General features: G+C 47.9%; 1 protein-coding gene across 1 annotated transcript in view; it reads right to left on the bottom strand.

The window, feature by feature from the left end:
- Window positions 1–5,855: 5,855 nt before the first annotated feature.
- LOC119464405 (bromodomain-containing protein 7-like) overlaps window positions 5,856–11,787 on the bottom strand; it is a 100,766-nt gene continuing 94,834 nt past the window's right edge. The window contains exon 18 of the mRNA XM_037725374.2: window positions 5,856–5,990. The gene's annotated coding sequence lies outside the window, so the exon portion shown is untranslated. The remainder of the gene's footprint in view (window positions 5,991–11,787) is intronic.

Here is an 11,787-nt window from a genome sequence, read left to right as displayed (position 1 = left end):
CTACCCAACCTTCTCTTTCACTGATGGAAATATCTTCGAATGATTAACCAAAAAATATCCTCCATACCACCCCCCCCCCCCCCCCTTCATATTACTCTAAATTGTTTTGCGTCTGGGAAATAAAGGCATAGATTTCAGACTTTCACACCACTTAACTACAACAGTCTAATACAAAAGTCTTTAAAAAAAAAAAGCTAACACTGTATTTCTTTTCACACTCTGACACCAGCGCTTTATGGCAGCATCTCACATCTGCCACCCACAAGCGCCCTTTGTCAGCATGATACATATCTGACATGTAAGCAACTCACTGAGAGAAACAAATGTTTCTTTGCTATTCGCAGTTTTCCTGGATGATTAGTATTCAACTGAGAATCAAGTTATCTCTGAGCACCTTATTCTTACTAAATAATTGAATAAACATTACAGAAACGACATCTGGCTATCACCCAGTAAAGCAAGTTCGATCTGCCTGCGCCCTACATTTTTTTTTTTTCAGAAATTAGATATTTTTTCCTCGAGTAAACATAGCACCCATGCCCGAAAGGCGAAGCATCGATTCCTATAGCCAATTAGTAGACAGCTATTGACCCTTTTCGCGGTGCTCCCGTGGGCGCTGCCATGTTTGATCACGTGGTGACGCGTCCATTGCTTGCCTCAGGTGCCTCCGTTGCCTCCGCGTTTACAATGCAAGCGCGTGGCGCCCGTGCGGCGCAGCAAACCTCCGTTTCGACACATGTCGTAGACGGTGGCTTTGTGCACGACACGAAGCTTTGACCACAGCCACGGAGGGCATGTATGTGCTTTCAGAGCTCATTACGCCTTGTCCAAACGGCGAGAGCAGCGTATACGGAGCTTGTACTAAACGCGGGGCTACAAATGTATTCCACGCTGTCCAACCTTTCCGAATATTAATTAAATCGGGATCAATGTGCTCTTCGTTCTTTATTTGGCAAACATTTTGAAGCAGCGGCTTGTCGTGTTTCTGACTCAGTAAAGTTCCTCGGTTCCTCCGTGCGGCCATATCTTTTTTCGGCCTAGTCGCTCGTGCGTGTGCTCTGCTGCAATAGATTTGTTCTTGCTGCGCACAAAGCTTGGAATGTAAATGTTCTGTACTTTGTGGTAGCTCGTAGCAAAGACGTATTATCGCTAGTCCCTCGCTTACTCTGTGGACCGTCACGAAACGTTCAGCTTCAAACATTCGTGTCTGGTCGGTGTAGTCGCCGTCACTCATGCTTCGGCAGATTGATTCAAGTGTTCGCCCATTCATTTATTATTGATACGTTGGCGATAGGGTGGGCGTAAGTTTGCGTGCGAGTATAGCGTGGATGTGTGTAGATAACGTGCGAAAAGCTTACTCTGCCAGTAAGTGGCGCTACTTCGTTTAGTAACGAGCGGTACTCCTTCTTAAGTGCCGACGTTCCGGAGTTGAAGTCCTTTCTTTGGAGGTTAGCTATACACCTCTGGCGGATTAATTAGCTTTTTTGATCCTAGAGGAAAGCCGTGCATCGCGAAGGGCGGCAACACAGGCAGCCCTTATGTAGCAGCGGCGACACAGGTTGATTCCATTCCTTTATATGTGAATCACTATTTTTGCACCGAACTACCGCACGCGTCTTCCCTTTATCGTTACATATTTTGCAGCATGAATTGGGCACAGTGAATTAGCGAACACCCAGTTTGCATTTCCGACAGCTGATCGCACAGTAGCAGGGCAGATGCAGTAATGGTTTCGTATTCGTGCGCATTCGCTGAGGCAACGTATGGCGCGCCGCCGAAAGCGCCATCTCGTTCTTACTGCTCCGCGAAAAGGGTCAATACGAAATAAGGATAGTAGTTTTATCGGCTTTGTAAACTTGTAAATATTCGCTTACTAACTAAATTACCAAGCATGGTGTCACGCCATGCGCGAGCCGCCATCGTCCTCCCTTGCGCGAGCCGCCATCGTTATTGAGCCGCCATCGTCGGCTCACCCTCGCACGCTTTCACTCGCACATACACATACGGCGCGCGGCGACTATGTTATCGCCCTTGGACTTTATACGGAACATTACAGTGACGCCGACGGCGACGGCAGAAATGCGCCTGGAGTGTCTGCATAATTGCTACCGCAATAAAATTACTGCAGTGACTTTCGTCAGCTTGTTCCGGCCTTCGGTGTTGATAGCGCATGGCAGCCGAGCGCTAGTGTTGCGATCAGTGACGTCAGTGTTTATACTGACTCCGCAAAACGTTTCTCATATTTCTAACTGGTAATCAGGGTTTAACACTTACAACACCAAACATGTTATCCTTTGGTGCCTGTCAATTAGGCGCAAGCCACCGGTCTATTATTACTGCTCTCCACAAGATTACGCTGCAAGGGTACCGACCGTGGTGTACTTTATTCTCTTTTTTTAACAGCGAAGCTGTTTAACCTAGGTGTTTGCCGTCAGGTGTAACGCCAAAACGTGGGCCGACCCTGGAGGTAGTCCAGAAAGGGCCCAAGCGCAATGGCGCATACTCCTGTGAACTAGCGAAGCTGTTTAAGCTCGAGGATGGTCCGTCGAGTGTACGCCGCAAAACGTCTGCCTGGCGATGACGTCACCATGCGTCGTCTTGCAACGCTTCGCCCCCGCTGCGCCGACCACGTCGAGCCTCGCCACAGCTGCGTGAGCCGTGACGTCATCGCGTGCGCCGCATCGCTTCGCCTTAGCTTTGCCGAGCCATGACGTCCCCGCGCCGTGCAGAGTGGTTGCCGCGGCTGCGCAGAGGCGGAGCTAAGCCGTGACGTCACTGCGCCGACCCACGGGATATATAGCTCCGCGTCGCCGCCGCGGCGACACAAAAGCCCCGCGGTCCCCGCGCCGAGCACATCGCCGCGAAGATGGGGCAGCCGAAGAAGAGCGTCATTCCCGAATAAGGGGAAGCGCGGCGCGAGAGCGAGCGAGACGACTTCGGTCCGATCCCGAGTATCGCGCCGCCGAAGCGGCGGCGAAACGTCGGCGATTCGCAGAAGATCCGGAGTTACGAGCCCGCGAAACCGAGCAAAAGCGTTTGAGCGTCCAGAAGCGTCCAGATACTTTAATGACCGACTGTTCGTTGCTCCTTGGGCTGTCAATGATTCCGGGGTGATCTTGTGCAAAACGTGGCCGAGTCTCGAAGCATAACCTCGCAATAACTTGGCTGAACCGAGATAAAGCTAGGTGGGGTCACCAGCTTCGCTGTTTGCCCAGTCTTCGCACCACTAGTGTGAAGCTGCCCCTAATTTTTTTCTTCTATGTTATGAATGAGCCCTCTCAGAATTTTGTTAAGCTTTAGCTGTCTAATGTAGAGCCCAGATGTTTCGTTTTTGATTGTTTGCTTTTTACCCCTCTTCGTCTTTTGTTGGGTGCACTTTTCATTAACTCCAGTGTGACCAATGCCCCTCGAGGGTATGAGCCATGTGTTGAGGCAGCAACAACAAACGACTCTGAATAGGTCGGGCCAGAGTCACGTTATTCGTTTAGTGACTCTAGGTTGAGCTAGTGTTTGCATTGTAGATAAAGGGTCTTTGCAGTTCGTGTTAGTGTAGAACTGCAAAGGTAAGTGCTGTTTGGAAGTAATACTTTCTTTGAGCTTATAGTGGCTGGCGCGAGAATTCCGATCTACAGCCACTTTATTTTTCATTTTCTTAGCCCTTCAACGTTCTCCCGGAACCTCGTAATATCGCATGTTTTCCGCGAGAAAGAGAGTACCAGCATTATGCAAATAAATACGGCAAGCCCGTCCTTTTGGTTGACTCCTGAGCCTGAAAAAGCCAGCGTATTATAGCAAAACCGGACAAGCACATAGAGTTCCTTGCGTATTCCACAACTACCACAGCCCCGACAGAGAACTCGCAGGTTCGTGTGTTTGGGTGGCTGGCGCGACAGGACAATAGTCCATGAATTAAGACAAACGCACGGCGGAGAAGGCAATATGGCGTGGCATACTGTGCCCAAGCTTCTTATTCATACGTCCGACTTTTCACGACTCCGCAAAGCTGTACCAATGTCCCTCTACGTCCACCGTTTTCTTTCTTTAATTTTACGACCCGCTTTTCATTAAGAAGTATGTCTTCCCGGAATGTTATTTTCTTCTTATCTAATGGTATTCTACCTTCCTTGCTGCGTTTACTGTCCTTCTTTCTGCGTCCAGAAGGCAATTGAAAAAAAAAAAAAAAAAGGGAAAAGAACATCCGACAAGAAGAGCCTTTTAACATTTTGGCGCCGCTGACACCGCAAGGAGGAAACAAACCCGCCAAGACAAAGGCAAGGAACTGCGGCTGAGCGCCTCGGCAAACGGCCACGCCCAGCTGCAGAGTAATCAAGACCGTATTCACTCTCAAGTCACGACTCCTTACCGCAGAGTAATACATACGGCGGCCTCAAAAAGAAAAGGCGACTACCGGCCGCTTGAGAACGGAACAAGAAACGCCGGTCGTGTTGATCACCAATTAGCTTCCGCCATTTAAAGAGCGCGCGCAATTTGCATTGCATGGAACCAACCACGCGAAGCATGCCGGCTTGGTGGCTCTTGTGAAAGGAACTGCGTTGTTTTCTGGTTCACTATAATACACGCGCTGGGTAATTCAATCCTAGTGCAAGCGAACTAACACGCGCAGCGCGTGAATTCAGTACCGCTTCTATCAAGCCGCGCAGAAAGCTCGCGATTCAACGGACTTCCTGTTACGAAATCAACATGCTACTGACCGACGAAAGAAATCGATAAGGTGGGGAAAAAAAACAAAGGGTACAAGAGCGCCCACTGAGCTCCGAAGGCTTCGCAGTCTTTACTGGTTTTACCACCGTAAGTTTGCACGTGCGGTCGTGGTCGTTTTCGGTTGTATATCGAGCGACGTCGCGAAGCATTTGAATATTTATTCGAATAGCACGTTAGGCCAGTCACGTTTCGCCAACAGTATGAATGCGCATTTCCATCATATCGGCTTCTGCATCAGGTATTATGTTCTCAAAACTTAACGTACGCAAAATCAGTTACTGATTGTCATGCACTCGCGCGTCAGCCAATTAATCACGATAACCGAGCTGTTGCATTTGCATGTACGAAAACTTTCTGGGATGTGACTCGTCCGTGGATGCTTGACAGTGGTGAAAAAACATTAATGCGCAGCCAGTAGACCAAATGTGAACTACAATCTATTTTGCTAAACAAACACGAGAAGCAAACACCTGTACGATATGCACACCGCGCAAGGCGCTCCGCGACGACACGCAGCCTCGCTGTTCGCCTCCGCTGTCGCCGACGTGCAGTCCTTACTCGTTGTTCGTTGTGGTGGACCGTGAGTTAACCGCAGGCGTCGAAGCAAACGCAGCAATCTTTAATCGCACCGACTACCACGCGATCACCGAACTCGAGGCGCTGTCCAGGCAAGTGGGCAACCCCCGCCAGTGCATGCTTACGGTGAGTACGCATCTTGGAATGGGGCGCCTCCTGACCTTTCATCGTCTGGCCCGACAAGCGAACCCGGGGCAGCAGCCAGAGACTAGAGTCTTAACTGATTGAAGTGAGCGGCAGCTGCGCGACTGTGACAGCCTGCAAGCACATCAGCCGCCACCTCAGCGGTCTCTATTGAAATGAAAATTAAATCAGGGCTACTAGCTGAGGTCACTCGGCACGGGAAAATCAAAGAATGATTAGAAAAAAATTTAAAAAAATACGCATGCATGGACCGAACGCTGCAGATCCCGCTAAGTGTCGCGCGTGGCTTTACACCAACGGCGACCACTGAAAAGACGACGCATGCACGGTACGTTAAATTGAAAGACACTGTTGAGGAACTGAACACACAAGCATAGAAAAACAGGGCAGACGCGCGCAGACAGCAGAGGATCCAAAGGAGAAGTGTATTGCAGGCACAGCGGCTATGCAGAGCATTGCTTATCGGAGAACACTGACGAGCAGAGCGCGTGTGCGTCGTTTCCAAAATGCTCGTTTTGTCGCCAGTTAATGTGCAATGTAGATCACTCCTGCATTGCAGAGAAAAACAAGAAACAATGGTGTTGATCAGAACTATTGAACGTACAAGTGCAGCAAAAAAAAAAAAAAAGGAGTTTTAACACACCTTAGTCATTCATTCACAGTGATAATTTATTTTACACTGAACCTTTCATGACCTGATTTTGTTTACACGACCAAATACATTTCACTGAGACTTCGAAGTGTTCGTATGTGTGGTGAGAACCGGAAGTTACTTTCAACGTTTTCCGTCCAATTTATAATACGTACGTTAACAAAAAAAAAAAAAAAGAAGAAGAAGAAGAAGAAACCGAACCGAGGGCGTCTAGTGCCAAAAGATGCCTCTATATCGTCCCTTTCATTCACTGTATCTTTTGACTTGTGAAGTGAATCATCTCACATCTCGTAGCATCTTGTGAAACGGTTGGTATATTGCAGAGAGGAAGCTGGAAACTTGTGAACCTATTACTTGTGAAACTTGTGGGTGCGGCTACGCGGGCTTTTGTAACGTTCAACCTCGTTGCAATCTCAGATAGGGCTTCGTTTTCCAAATGCGCGATGTTGGAACACTTGGTTGTCAGACATGTCACACATGACATTAGAAACCAGCTATATATCTTTGTCTCTCTCTCTCTCTCTAATTCAGCGTCCATTTCATATTTAGAAGCTTATACTGAACCTGTACGTGTAGCGAAAGTGCGACACAGCCGGTTAGAAGCAGCCAAGTTGGTTGTATTTTGCTGGGAAATAACTGAACATCATGTTTACTAGAGTACAACTAGAACGCGCAGCGTCATGAAAACGGTGTAGCGTATACGTGGAAGACACACAACAGCTTAAAATATACCAGTGATGGAAGTACTGCTCCAATTGCTCCAAACAGAAATTCTGCTACATGCTGCTCCAAACTGCCATTTTTGTTAGTAACTGCTCCGAAGCTGCTCCGAAACGGCGCTGAGAAATTTGATGTCATACTGATTACCAACTGCAGCTATGGCAACTCTGATATGTGACTGATTACTTTTACATTGTGGTGCTCAGCTTTATCAGCTTTCATCTCGTTTCTGCCACAAGAACTGGCATTTTAATATAGCTTAATTTAGTACGCGTTAGATAACCATTCTTCTTCTTAATTGTTCGTTTCTCGCAACTTGCGTTGATTACTGTATGTGCAATATGTTTCATAATAAATATTAACATTTATGACATGCTCCAGTGATGCTTTTTGTTAACTCCAGGAGTCGTATGGCATATTTTGCCATCTGCTATACGAAAGCTTCTCCAAACTAGCATTCTTTCTGCTCCGAAAACACATTTTTTTTTCTGCTCTGAAATCCGCTCCAAAAAGTAAAATGTCGCTTCCTTCACTGAAATCCGTATAAATGCATCTCCGGTCACGGCTTCTCCGACAGCATGCCCGCGAGCACCATATCTGCGCGCTTCAACGCCATTGGAAACGCCTCCTCCTTCCGCCCCTTCCTCAGTTGCACAGTAAGAGTATATACATATACTGTGTATGGCTAGTGCTGCGTTCTAGGCGAAAACAATTCCCTACACGTGCGGTGCGAAATGAAGTGATGGATGCGGCTGGCCGGAAACACAGGCAGCGGGGGCCGCAGCGCGCTGCTCGCGTGTGTACGCTCCACATCCCGGCTTAATCGGGCTCGCTGCTGCAGCGCGTGCGAGCTTCTTCGCACAGCAGCGGGTGTGCGGGCGCGGGCCTAAAAATGCGGAGCGGTGGGAGCCCTCCTCCACGCACCATCCGCGCACCGAAAGCTCCGCACTTGAATCGCCTTTTTCCCATATGTTCGCGGCGAGCGGGCTGGAACAGCGCCGGCTACAACTAACTGCACGAAAACAATGAACGAGCGCTGCCAACTATACGGCGTCAGCGTCGGAAGGTCGACGGGCACTTCACGGCCTTGTTTTTAGGAAGCCGCCCAGATTTGAAGCTCTCGGCCGGAAAGGAACAACTCCGCGCGGTTTTGTTATGGGCTGCCGAATCGCGCAGCAAACTTGGCTCGAGAAGAGAGTTTACGCGACAAAAAAAAAAAAGCATGCGTCGAGGGAGTTCTGCGTGCCGCTCAGTCAAGAATCGTCCTGCTCTGGATATAGAGCGACCGCTTTTACGCGCGCGGTTCTGTGAGAGACGGAGTGGATGTAACGTGTGCGGTGTTAGCTGATGCGAGCGGTGGCAATAACAGTGCAGTTTACCTAATGGAGAATACAAATACAATGTTTATTCCGCACCGAACTCGCACAATACGACGTTCTCAAGCGAATACCGCGGGGCGCCGCCGTTCCATGTAAACTGCAATGCCTCTAACGTATAGAGAATGAACAGAGCAAAATAATGCAGAGAATTGCGGAGAGCAGGTGACTTGCCTTAAAGGATGGCCTTAAAACTGCGCTGTATGTTCCATAAAACGAAAATGACGTACACGCATATATGGTATACGGTTATATCGCAATTTAACCATCAAACATTCCGTGCTAGTATTTTCTGTTACTAAACTTCTGGCGCGCACTGAATAAATAAATAATAAATAAATAAATAAATAAATAAATAAATAAATAAATAAATAAATAAATAAATAAATAAATAAATAAATAAATAAATAAATAAATAAATAAATAAATAAATAAATAAATAAATAAATAAATAAATAAATAAATAAATAAATAAATAAATATAGAAAACACGGACACGGAAGGCGTAAGACGCACACAAACGCTTCTGTGTGACATGCCTTCTGTGTCCATAGGGAGGGTGAACTATATTTAGTGCTAATATTTAGCGCTAAACTAGACAAACACGAAGGGATAGAACACACCACGAGTACTTACTGTTAACTGAAGGTTTACTTTGGAGAGATGGGTATATAGTGAATAAAATTGGCGCATGCCCGCTTACATACAGAGAAATGTTATACAGCAAAAAATAACATAACTGTAACAAAAAAAAAAAGGGAGTGTTGCACGTCGCGACCCGAACATGCATGGGCCGCACTGCACAACGAATTTTAGACCATTATGCGTACTCAAGTTGAAAGTAGTTACCACGTCAAACGCAGCAGGTGCCTCAATTCGATTCAAATCGCTCGACAGAAAGCTCGGACGCGCATACTCACGAATCAAGCCGTATACAGCCTTAAAATTACAAAATGATTGAATAATTGCACGTTTTATGAATAAAAAATTAATTATGGGGTTTTACTTGCCAAAACCACGATCTGATTGTGAGGCACGCCGTAGTGGGGGACTGCGGAATAATTTGGACCACCTGGGGTTCTTTAACGTGCACCTAAATGTAAAGTACACGCGTGTTTTCACATTTCGCTCCCATCGAAATGCGGCCGCCGTGGCCGGGATTCGATCCCGCGACCTCGTGCTCAGCAGTCCAACACCATATAGCCACTGAGCAACCACGGCGGGTCACGTTTTATGAATAATCGGTTCACGTGTCGTCAACCCAGTTGACGTCGATGTATTCAAGACGCGCCTTCGAAATCCGAAACTTGTGCTTCTTTTGTGCTCGTGGTACCGTTCCGCTGAAACTTTCAAAACACAAAGCATCTCACACCGGCGTGCCCACGTGATCAAATATGGAAACGTCCATGCAGAGCGCTTTATCCTTATTTTTTTTTCCTCAGGGTGAATTTTGCTAAAGCAAATAAACGGCAATAAAAATCACTCGCCTTTTGCCGCACCAAACACACTTTATCTGCAGGAACAATTTACAAAAGGTTCGACTCGAACTCGCTGCTATTCCGTGTTCGTATTAAAACTCCCGAGTAATTTCCTATAGAACGTACAGCATAAATCTGAACGTTATTAAAACGCATACGAGCGGTCACTTAGAGCGCAGAATTTAGAGAGCTCTATTAGCAAGAATGTTCCGTGGAAATCCCCACGGTGGAGGAAGTTTTCTGAAAGAAAAAATTGTAATCCACCCGGATGTGCATTACGAATCTACAAATTACGAGCACGTTGTTCTCTGTAGCGTCCCAAGAACCCTCTTATATATATAGAACGGTGCAGAGATCAACGTGCCCGTAAGATTAGCGAAGCTTTTCACATATACCAACACGGTGATTATTATGTTAGCATACCTTCTGTATCTCTACATTGTAGTGAAATCGATTATACTTATCGAGTGCATGATAACCTGCCGACAATAGTGGCCAGTGATGAATTCCGTGGTGCTTTTACGATCTCTGCGCAGGCTATTTTTTACCTATATATCGCTGTGGATATGCAGTGAACACTGGTTGTTTATTGGATGTTATTGGGGCAAGGATCAGGTGTGGCCAAAGAGCGCCAAGGCGATGGTAATTGGTTTTCAGTGATGTAAAGACTGGTTGTTAGTAAGCGCTGTGTATGTTGCGTTCACTGCATTCCGGGTTTTGCGGTGTTTGAGTCCCTTCTATAGACAATTCTCCTTTTCATGTTTTGCTGTTGTGGGCCGGGTACAGCGAATAATTAATGTCCACGTTTGCGTTCTGGGGGTTAACGTTGAGAAGATATTTTTCAAACATCAGACTGCGTGACGCCACGTCTTACGGCATTCGGTTGGAAAATGGGCTCAATAACTTTCAAGAATTGGCTGCTCGGACATCTTTATGCGCAAACGTACAGTTGAGCTGGAAATTTCCGATAAAGTTGAGTTTTTTGTAGCAGACATCATATTCCATGGCTAAGCCTAGACAGCTGGCCTATAGTTGGTTGTGAATAGCATTATGAAACATCGTTCCAGCGCAGAAATAATCCGGCGTTCTTGTTGTCTTTCTCTGCGCGTCCGTGGTTACTTGTGCGCTGGAACCATGTTTCATAATAACATATTCCGTCGTCGGGACAAAGATTACAGTAGCGAAGCAGCCCTGTCCTAATGGCCGCAATAGACGCACGTTCGTTGCAACTACTTAACACTCCTCGAATCTGTCGCAGCGAAAGTGCATTCCCAGCCTCCGATGTGAGCAGACCCGAGGCGACTCTGCGCCGACGTGCGTGCCTGTGTGTGTGCGTAGCCTAGTTTATTGCGCGTAATCGCACAAGCACGCAATTTCATAAAACACCGACTCGCACAGTCATCAGCGGCGCGCCCCCTTCACAAATGAAGCGAAATTTCATGCCCGCGCATTATCACCCTGCGGCCGATCTCAAACATGTTCAGAATTCTGTTGCGCCACGCACTGAAAAACTTAACGACCGCCGCCCAACGGCTTTCCCGCGCCGCCGCCCGCCGGGCGCTCCCACCACCCATCGGCCGGAAAGCGCGGGCAAGTCCGCGTTTAACGCCGCAGCGGCGCACGCGAAGCGCCGGCGATGGCCGCGCGGCGCGTAGAGTACACGCGCGGTGTAACAAAAGTGCGCGACTCCGCCTTCGTCAGTGACTCTACCCTCGTTCGGTCAGCGGCACCGAAGCTCGTACGATTACGCGGGCCCATTGCGGAGATAGGCATCGGCATACACAGCCTGAAAAGGCACGAAAACCCGCTTTCCTTCCGGGTGCGGCATAATTCGTGAGGGGGACCTCTCCGGCAACGGTCGAACTGTATAGCTACCGTATGCACAAACACAGCCTGTGGGTCAGGTTCGACGGCTTTTTTGTCCTTTCCGGAACTCCGGCCAGCATTGAAACGGCGGCGGACGTGTTGAAATGTGCTCTCGGTCACGCTTCGATATATGGCAACGTCAGGAAGCGAAACTGTCTAATGGCGAATTCCATTGGGAGAAGAGGAGCAGGGCGCCGCGCAGTGCGGAGTCGGGTGACAGCGCAGTGAGAGCAGGCACACTCGACCCGCCACT

The sequence above is a fragment of the Dermacentor silvarum genome, chromosome 1 (assembly GCF_013339745.2).
Source record: "Dermacentor silvarum isolate Dsil-2018 chromosome 1, BIME_Dsil_1.4, whole genome shotgun sequence".
Taxonomy (NCBI): domain Eukaryota; kingdom Metazoa; phylum Arthropoda; class Arachnida; order Ixodida; family Ixodidae; genus Dermacentor; species Dermacentor silvarum.
This window is presented reverse-complemented; position numbering and strand designations above follow the sequence as displayed.